Source organism: Podarcis vaucheri (genome assembly GCF_965113315.1).
Source record: "Podarcis vaucheri genome assembly, chromosome: 2".
In the NCBI taxonomy this organism is placed as follows: domain Eukaryota; kingdom Metazoa; phylum Chordata; class Lepidosauria; order Squamata; family Lacertidae; genus Podarcis; species Podarcis vaucheri.
In genome coordinates, this window is record NC_138760.1 from 115,906,865 (window position 1) to 115,915,641 (window position 8,777).

The following is an 8,777-nucleotide window of genomic DNA, read 5'->3' on the forward strand; positions in this document are numbered from 1 at the left end:
CATCAGAAAGTTTTTTTCAAATGTTTAGTCGGAATCTCCTTTCTTGTAACTTGAAGCCATTGGTTCGAGTCCTACCCTCCAGAGCAGGAGAGAACAAGCTGGCTCCATCCTACATCATGTGACAGCCCTTAAGATATTGGAAGATGGTTATCCTATCTCCTCTCAGTCTCCTCTTTTCCAGGCTAAACATACTCCTTCAAGCGTTCCCCGTAAGGCTTAGTTTCCAGATCATCTTGGTTGCCCTCCTCTGCACATGTTCCTGCTTGTCAACATCCTTCTTAAATTGTGGTGCCCAGAATTGGGCACAGTATTTCAGGTGTGGTCTGACCAAGGCAGAATAGAATGGTACTATGACTTCCCTTGATCTGTACACCAGACCTCTGTTGATGCAGCCTAGAATCGCATAAGCCCTTTTTTTGCTGCTGCATTGCACTGTTAACTCATGTTACGCTTGTGGTCCACCAAGACCACAGGGTAACTGAACAGCACTCTGCACATGACCAGCGTCTCATTGACTCATGTGATCCAAGACTGTACCAAGGCATTGAAAACAATTTCCACTGACCACAAAGGGCAGGCATAAGCTCCAGATGAAGCAGCAGCAAGCCAGGTGAAATTAAAGCAGCTCATCCTTTCTCTCCTTGCTTCCTGCAGTCACCCTTCTGCCATATTGGCCCACGCTGCTCATCGGCATGCTGGTCATCCTGGTATTGGCTATTGGATTTTGCATGGTAAGGAAGACAGACACTTCACACACCATGGACATTGTCAGATATACCCTTATTGGGTGTGTAGGTGTTAAAACAGAAAGAGGGCATTTGTTTGTTTGTTTAATTTTAATAATAATATTTTAGATTAGAGGAAATGGGCAGGGTGGGGGTAGGGGTGGCAATTGTCTTGTTATTTTAAAAAGTCTTAGGTGTTTTCTAAGCCTGGGAATAATGGATTCTGCCTACTTCCAAGATGAAAAAGCACGACAAATTTAAATTTATGGATATTTTTCGGTTTAGAAAAGGACCAAAACAGTGGGGATTTCCCCCCTGCTTTACAAAAAACAAAACCCTAATTAGCTGGGGGGTGGAGAAAGAAAACTGGCACTTCTAGAGAAAACTGCATGAACTTTAAAAGGCAAGTAGAAGGATTTAAAAAAAAAAACAATATATGGAGGTTTTCTATATTAAAGATTTTTTAAGGGAGGGACAGAATTTTGCCCAAAGGACAATGAGGAATTCAAAGAGGAGAGGAGAGTTATGCATGCCAGATGTTTTAATGCACCTTTCCCAAAATCAGAAACAGGATGTTTTTTTGAGCCAGGGCTTGAGGGTCCTTTTCTTTGACTTGCATGTTATTGTTGCCCTGAACATATATCAGTGATTCATTCATTCATTCTCTCTCTCTCTCCTAGGTCATCTATTATGCAACGTTCTTCATCCTGGTCACCTACTCAACATTGTAATTGAACATGTTCCCCTGAACCCATTTTGAAATGAGAGTATTATCAAAATTCCGAGGGTCTGATTCTGATAGGCAGCCCAAGAATGGATGGTTGTGGCTGATATTGAAGAGGGAAGCGGGGGATAAAGGCAGCCCTCTCAAGGAAAATCAATGGATCGTAGAGAAGGTTTTGATCACCAATGGCACTATCTAGTTCTGCACAAGTGAATTCATTTATAAATCAGTGTTGCTTTTATAATGCTAGCGCAAAGCCATCAGGTTTCAAAATGGGAGGGCTGTCTGCCTATAACTTCCCAAATGGAAATCTTAGTTTTATAGAATCATAGAATCAGAGTTCAAAGGGACTGCATGTCATCTAGTCCACTCCCACCACCCCGCAACGCAGGAATCTTTTGCCCAGCGTGGCACTCGAACCCACTGCGAAAAGCCTGTTGTCACCAGGTTAAGGAGACTGATTACTTCAACTTATCAAACTCCCCCGATGCTTCCGCCTTCCTTACTGTAGTAATCTGACCACCATGGTGTTAACGGCAGAATCTCTTATGGTTACAGACTGCATCAAGGTTCCAGCATGGAAAATGAATTTATTCCCACTGCTTTTTGCGTGTAGTGCTGTATATAAGGAAACCATTACGATTGTAACTAACACCTTATCTCGGTGGGGAGGGGTGTTATGTACTGAAGTTCTCACCCTGGGGCAGCAGGGGGATACTGTATAGTTCAGGTCCACATATGCAAATAAGGGATTGGAAGTGACGTTCAGTGATTGGATAGTTACAGAAAATGGTTACTGTTGTGTTGTAGTGGAGCTCTATATAAGCAGGCTGGCTGAACCCTTCAGTTCAGTTCTGCTCTGGCCTGTGAATAAACAAGAGCTGTTTGAAGAATAGCTGTGTCGTCTGATATGTTCACCCACAACTTAACACTTTTCACTTTCTGTCTGGTGTTGTTCCAGAAACAAAACCTTGCAAACCTGCAGATAAAATTAGTAGGTGTTTCATATCTAAAAGAAACAGCATACGAAACTAACTCTTCCCAGTGAGGTGGCTGCTGAATATTGGCTGTCCCATGTAGTGTATATTCTTGTTGCCAAGAGCCTGCTAAAATAGTGAACAGTAGAGTATGGTTACCAGATTTTTTTCCAATGAATCCAGGGACACTTTTTTTTTTTTTTGAAGCTGAGTAGCAACAGGGAGTCAGTAGTGGGGATGATGAGGCAAAAGACCCTAGACCCAAGCACACGTGCATATTGTATAAAGATGCAAAGCCCTTCTTTCACACCCTGTGAAACATAACTGTGCAGAGTTTTTAAAAAACTGGGCAATGGTGCGCCGCCTGCCCATGACTCCCAAGCCTCCTCCGATCTGTCAACACAAAGGGGGAAGGGGGCAGGAGATCTATCCCTGGTTCCCCTTCACCAGTGGCAGTGGCAGCAAGCAGCTCCTGAAGCCACCCAGAGCCAACTGCGCTACCAGGCTGGCTCCGGGCTGCTGAAGCTGCCACTGCCACATTTCCTGGGGACAGATTTGCAAATCTGGGGCCATTCCGGGGATGGAATTTGTCCGGGGACAGATTTGCAAATCCGGGGACTGTCCCCGGGAACCGGGGATGGTCTGGTAACCCTACAGTAGAGCATGGTACAGTGGTCTCATCTGACTCCAGGCAGCCGAGTCGTGATTGCTTACTGGTGGCAGGGAGGTCAGTACAGTACAGTACAGTGCAGATGCACCGGCAGAGGCAGCCCAGCACACCTAACAATATGTTTGCACCGCGCCAAACTCCCTACCAACTTGTCTCTCCTCCTCTTGCGAAGCAGCAGCAACCCAGCGGTATCTGAGGCATCCGTGATCAGCAATGTATCCATGTTGCCATTTGCCAGTTACCCCACTCCAAAGACAGACGGCATTTAGCGCGGTTGCCAAACTACAGGTTAAGAGAAACGCACACCTGTGAGGTGTTCAAACGGCCTTTTCTTTTATATATATATATATTTTTATTGGGTTTTCACATTTTATATAGACAAAAACAAAACACAAAACACCAAAACAAACATAAAAGACGACAAACATGTACAATTTCCTAACATCTTATTTTCTAACCCTAGTCCTTGACTTCCCCCCACCCCCACCCTTGCCTCCCTATTCCCAGATTTATGTCAGCAAGTTAGCATTTCCTTTTCATCTTAATATTAATCCTTTTATAAAGAAAGACAAAAATAAATTTTCCCTAAGTTGGACCCCAATTCTCTTCCATCGATTTCTCATTTTTTCTTGAATGATTTTCTTATTAACTAAACCCCCTGGTCTTGAGTGTTGTTTGAATTTAAATGCTTCCCTCCCTCCCATCCCCGGTTTGCGTCCTTTCCCAAGACATGTCCAAAATATCAATTTTTAGCCTGGGTTCCGCACGTCCGAGGCTCTCAAATCTCTTTCAGTCCCTCTCCGCCGGTTTTGTTGGTAGTCCTTTTTGTCGGTCATCGAGTCTCGAAAGAGCTCCTTCACAATCAATCCAATCAGTCCATAGTCTCTTCCCATATTTAGAGACAACTGTTGTAGAATTTCCACAAGGCCTGAGTCTTGATGATAATCAAAATCAAAGTCTGTGTGGAGGCCCCAATTGTACTTCTTTATTTCAAGTTCCTGAATTCCATAAACTCCCGGGGCCTCCACTTTCGTCTTCTGTATCTTTCGTAGGCTTAAAATGGACTTAATCCAATAGTCTCCTTGCTTATGTTCTCCAGATGTCAGCTTCTGGTTAGTGTTTTCCCACTTAACTTGTTCTCTTTCTTGTTTTGTCTTCTCCTCTTCTTTGTTTATTATTTCGAATTCAGCTGTGGGTTCTTTCTCACTCAAGTCCTCATTACATTCAGCAGAACTACTTGTTTCAGAATTCAAGGTCATCAGTTGTTTACTCATAGCTGTAGTCTGCTCCTGTAAAGTTCCCACCAGTGAAAACATCCTTTCGATTTCTCTCAGTATCTTTCCACCCACAGCCATTGTAATTCCACAGAATTCCCCCTAGAGGGAATCTGGTTACTTAATGTTCTTTTCTCCAAAAATCCTCTGTCCTGTTATTGTTTCTTTGTTTCCAACAATTTTGATTCAATTGTAACTCCTTTTAATCCGGAGAGATCTTAAATAACAATTTTTCCACTGTTAACAGTCCAATTGACAGCTTTGACAGCTGTCAAATTCTGCTCCTCTATACAGGCTCCAAAGCAGGTCGCTCCCGGGCCCGGGAGGGAGGGTTGTATACAACAAAACGAAGTCTCTTCCAACACTCCACTCTCCTGCTCAAATTTGCCTTTTCAAATCTTGGAAGTTACTGACCTTTTGAAACTCACCCTTTACAGGGTAGGCACTCCAGCTTAGCTCTTATATCATTGCTCTGGATCGTCTGCAAGGGGGGGGGACTTCCTTTTAGCACACCCCCCGGTCGTCTCAAATTCAGAAGGTAAAATTTTTAAAGTTCAGTTCCAGATTACTCACGGGTTCTTTTTTTTTCAGTCCAAATTTCAAGGAAGGAAGTCAGCGCTCTCCAGTTATGGCTCGCGGCTTCGCTCAGCGGCGGTAGCGATCGACTCTCAGTGCCGCGCCGTCCCCCGTATCCCCTCCATAGCCTTTAAAAAGGCTCTTCGCGAATCAGGGGGGGCGCTTAAGGCACCCGCCGAGTCTTCAGTCCGCAGGCTTCCGCGCCTGCGGTTTTTAAGGGTCCCCGTGTCGCCGGCACGGCAAAGACCCATCCACCGCTGAGCCGATTCCCTCCGGAGCTCGGAGGGAATCCGCCATTTCCAGATCGCGCCAACCCGGAAGTCTCAAACGGCCTTTTCTAGGGAAGTATGCTGGCAGGTGCATTTTGTGGGATTCCCAGCTGTTTTACCTTCTGCTCCCCCAAGCTGCCCGCATGTTTGGTACGCTTATAGTTCAGCGCTGTTATATCGATGCTTAAAAAAAAACAAAACAAAACCCTTAACCATTGCCCAGCAGAAGGAGCAGAAAATATAACACGTCTTAAGAGCTCATCCAGACTTCCTTTGGCACCACTCTTTCAGACACAGATCTGCGCTTTCCAGGTCTGTCCCAAGCGTGTGTGTTTTTAATCCCACTGCTTTAATTCTTTATTTTAATTTATATAGAGCAGAGTAAACACTGCTCTAAAGATAACATGCTGATATGTTTAGACTAAGCTCATGTTTAGACTAAGCTCATAAAGTTTCCTTGATAATATAATAGAATAGAATAGAATAGAATAGAATAGAATAGAATAGAATAATAGTATATTAAAAGAAATAATGTAGTGATACATGATTTGCAGTGTAAATAAGAACTTGAATGAAAAAATGATGAGCACTGGTGGAAGGAAGTCATAAAGGTGTATTATCATCCACCTATTTCATGTACTTCTTTCTTACCTTAACTTTTCTTTTCTTTTTCTTCTTATCCTTTTTTTTGTTGTTATTATGTTATTATGGTTGTAAGTGTATGTGTATGAATGTCAGTATGAATGTCTAATCAATTAAAATAAATAATTTAAAAAATAATAATTTATTTATTGATACATATTCCAAGATATACGAAAATACATACCCATTGCAAAGTATCTTTTTATAATATACTGAGATAAAACAGCTACTTTAGTCTATAAGAGAACAAAGTCAGGAGGGAGAAAAGACAAGGAAAGGAAAAACCTAAAGAAAGAGAAAGCGAGAAAAAAGAAAAAAAATAAAGAAGAAAAATAAAGAGCTTCTGATTCTCAGTCCTGCAGCTACATAAGATATTCATTCCTTAAGATCCAACCATTCTATCGTCTATAAACCAGTATTTTCCATCTTTGTGCATATAGCAGTCTTGCCACTGTACTGGAAACTGCTCAGACAAGGACATGGAAAACGTGTCATGAAAGGAAGTCTGGATGAGCACCTAAGTGAAAGGACTTCAGATCCTCAATGCCCAGTTCCAAATGGAGAAATCATATTGCTCTTCTGTCCTCTGGCAAAGAAGTACCGTATTGGCCCGAATATAAGCCACACCTTTAAAATTGGAGCGGGGAGGAGATAAGAAGAAAAAGACCCAAATATAAGCCACTCCATTCCTCGCTGCTTCTGGCTGCACACGGGGTGGGGGGGGAGACTGCTGCTTTGCCCCCAGCCTTTCCCCTTTCTCGCTTTCTCCCTTCCCGGCCTTGGGGGAGAGGATGGAGGACTACGCGCAAGGTGGGTGGCCGCTTTGCCGTGCTCCTGGCACTGTTTGCCCTGAGCTCCTGGCTGCATAGGTCGCGAATATAAGCCACACTTTAAATTTTCATGGTCGGAATTTGGGGGAAAAGCAAGGCTTATATTTAGGCCAATACGGTAACCTTTTCTCTGAGGTTTTGTTTCACTTGATCAATTGCCTGCCAGCCTTGAGTGGCTTTGTAGCTTCTCCAGCCATCAGACTTGTGCTGGCGAGTTGTTGTTTAGTCGTTTAGCCGTGTCCGACTCTTCGTGACCCCATGGACCAGAGCAAGCCAGGCACTCCTGTCTTCCACTGCCTCCAGCAGTTTGGTCAAACTCATGCTGGTAACTTCGAGAACATTGTCCAACCATCTCGTCCTCTGTCATCCCCTTCTCCTTGTGCCCTCCATCTTTCCCAGCATCAGGGTCTTTTCCAGGGAGTCTTCTCTTCTCATGAGGTGACCAAAGTATTGGAGCTGGCGAGTATGTGATCACAATTACCAGCCACCATGGATATGGCTGAACTTAGCGATCTCTGTGTCTCTGTGGCAGGATAGAAACAGTTTGCCCTCTCAAAATAGCCAGGAAAGGAGAGGAAAATCTGGTTGGCTGGTTTTGCCAGTGGAACCTTTGAAAAGGTGAGCAATTGCTGTAAGGAGAGAACTAATGCTGTCCTAAGATGTATCACTGCCCACCTGCCTGCCTCCGTCCTGTTCAACTTGTATATTTATAATTAAAAAAAATAGTGCAAGTCTCCATTTTTTCATTTCACTTTTAATTTGCATATTACGATGCACAAGGCGGTTCGCAAGCTGAAGGAACGACAAAATAGATAGCAAAGATCACACACGTAACCACAATCTGATCCGATACAAAAAAGGGTCATGATAACTTTTTAAAAAAACTTATATCAAATAGAGCAATATTCAATAATCCATTAGAATATAACAGCAAACAGCAGAATTAAATATCAGCAAAAAACAATTAAGCAGTCTACACTTAACAATTACAATAAAGAATTACTAAACTGTAGTCAATAAAAATAATGACAAGTCACAATGCGTATGTATATATTCCTATATGGTTCAGGAAGTGGCCTTTACATCATGTGAATGCTCAAGTATAATGTGGAAATCAACAGGGAAACTCAGTGAAAATGGAATAAACTGTCATGTGAATGTAGCTGCTGTCTAGAGTACCCAACTAGAAGGTCGGGACCCATCTGTATTTTGGACTCCACACCATGGAAGTACCGTATTTTCCTGTGTATAAGACGCCCCCATGTATAAGATGACCCCTATTTTTTCGAACCCAGAATTATTAAGAATTTATTAAGAAAAGTTGTTGATCGCCCTGCTGAAAACCATGTACAGTGGTACCTCGGGTTAAGAACTTCATTTGTTCTGGAGGTCTGTTCTTAACCTGAACTTTAGTTAATGGGGCCTCCTGCTGCTGCCGCTGCGCTGCCGCCGCGCCGCTGCTGCACGATTTCTGTTCTCATCCTGAAGCAAAGTTCTTAACCCGAGGCACTATTTCTAGGTTAGTGGAGTCTGTAACCTGAAGCGTATGTAACCTGAAGCATCTGTAACCTGAGGTACCACTGTATCAGACAACCCCCCATGTATAAAAACTAAGAAAAAAAATTCATCTTATACACAGAAAAATACGGTAAATTCAGATGCAACCCTGCTTACATTTACATGGGAGAAAGCCCATGAAGATGTTAGGTTAAAAAAAAAAAGCTGAGAAATACTCATCTTCCTTGGGCACATGAACAAACATGAACAACCAGAACGCATGGTTAGCATGTCACAACATCTTCATTAACACAAACCAATCCCACAAAAGGCATTTAACAGAAAGAATCAAGAAATACAAAATTTCCTCCTGTAAGCTTCAGGAACTACAGCTCATTGGTACTAATTCATCCAGTCTTCAGTAACATAAACAAATTATGAATCATGAAAATTGCCTCCCCTTTTCTGGCAAAGCTCCTGTAACTTTAACAACTTCATAATAGACAGATGTTCAACAGGTACACCCCCCCCCAAAAAAAAAACAACACTTCAAGCTCTGTAAGGAGAAAACAATTCATCTGCTGCTACTGTCC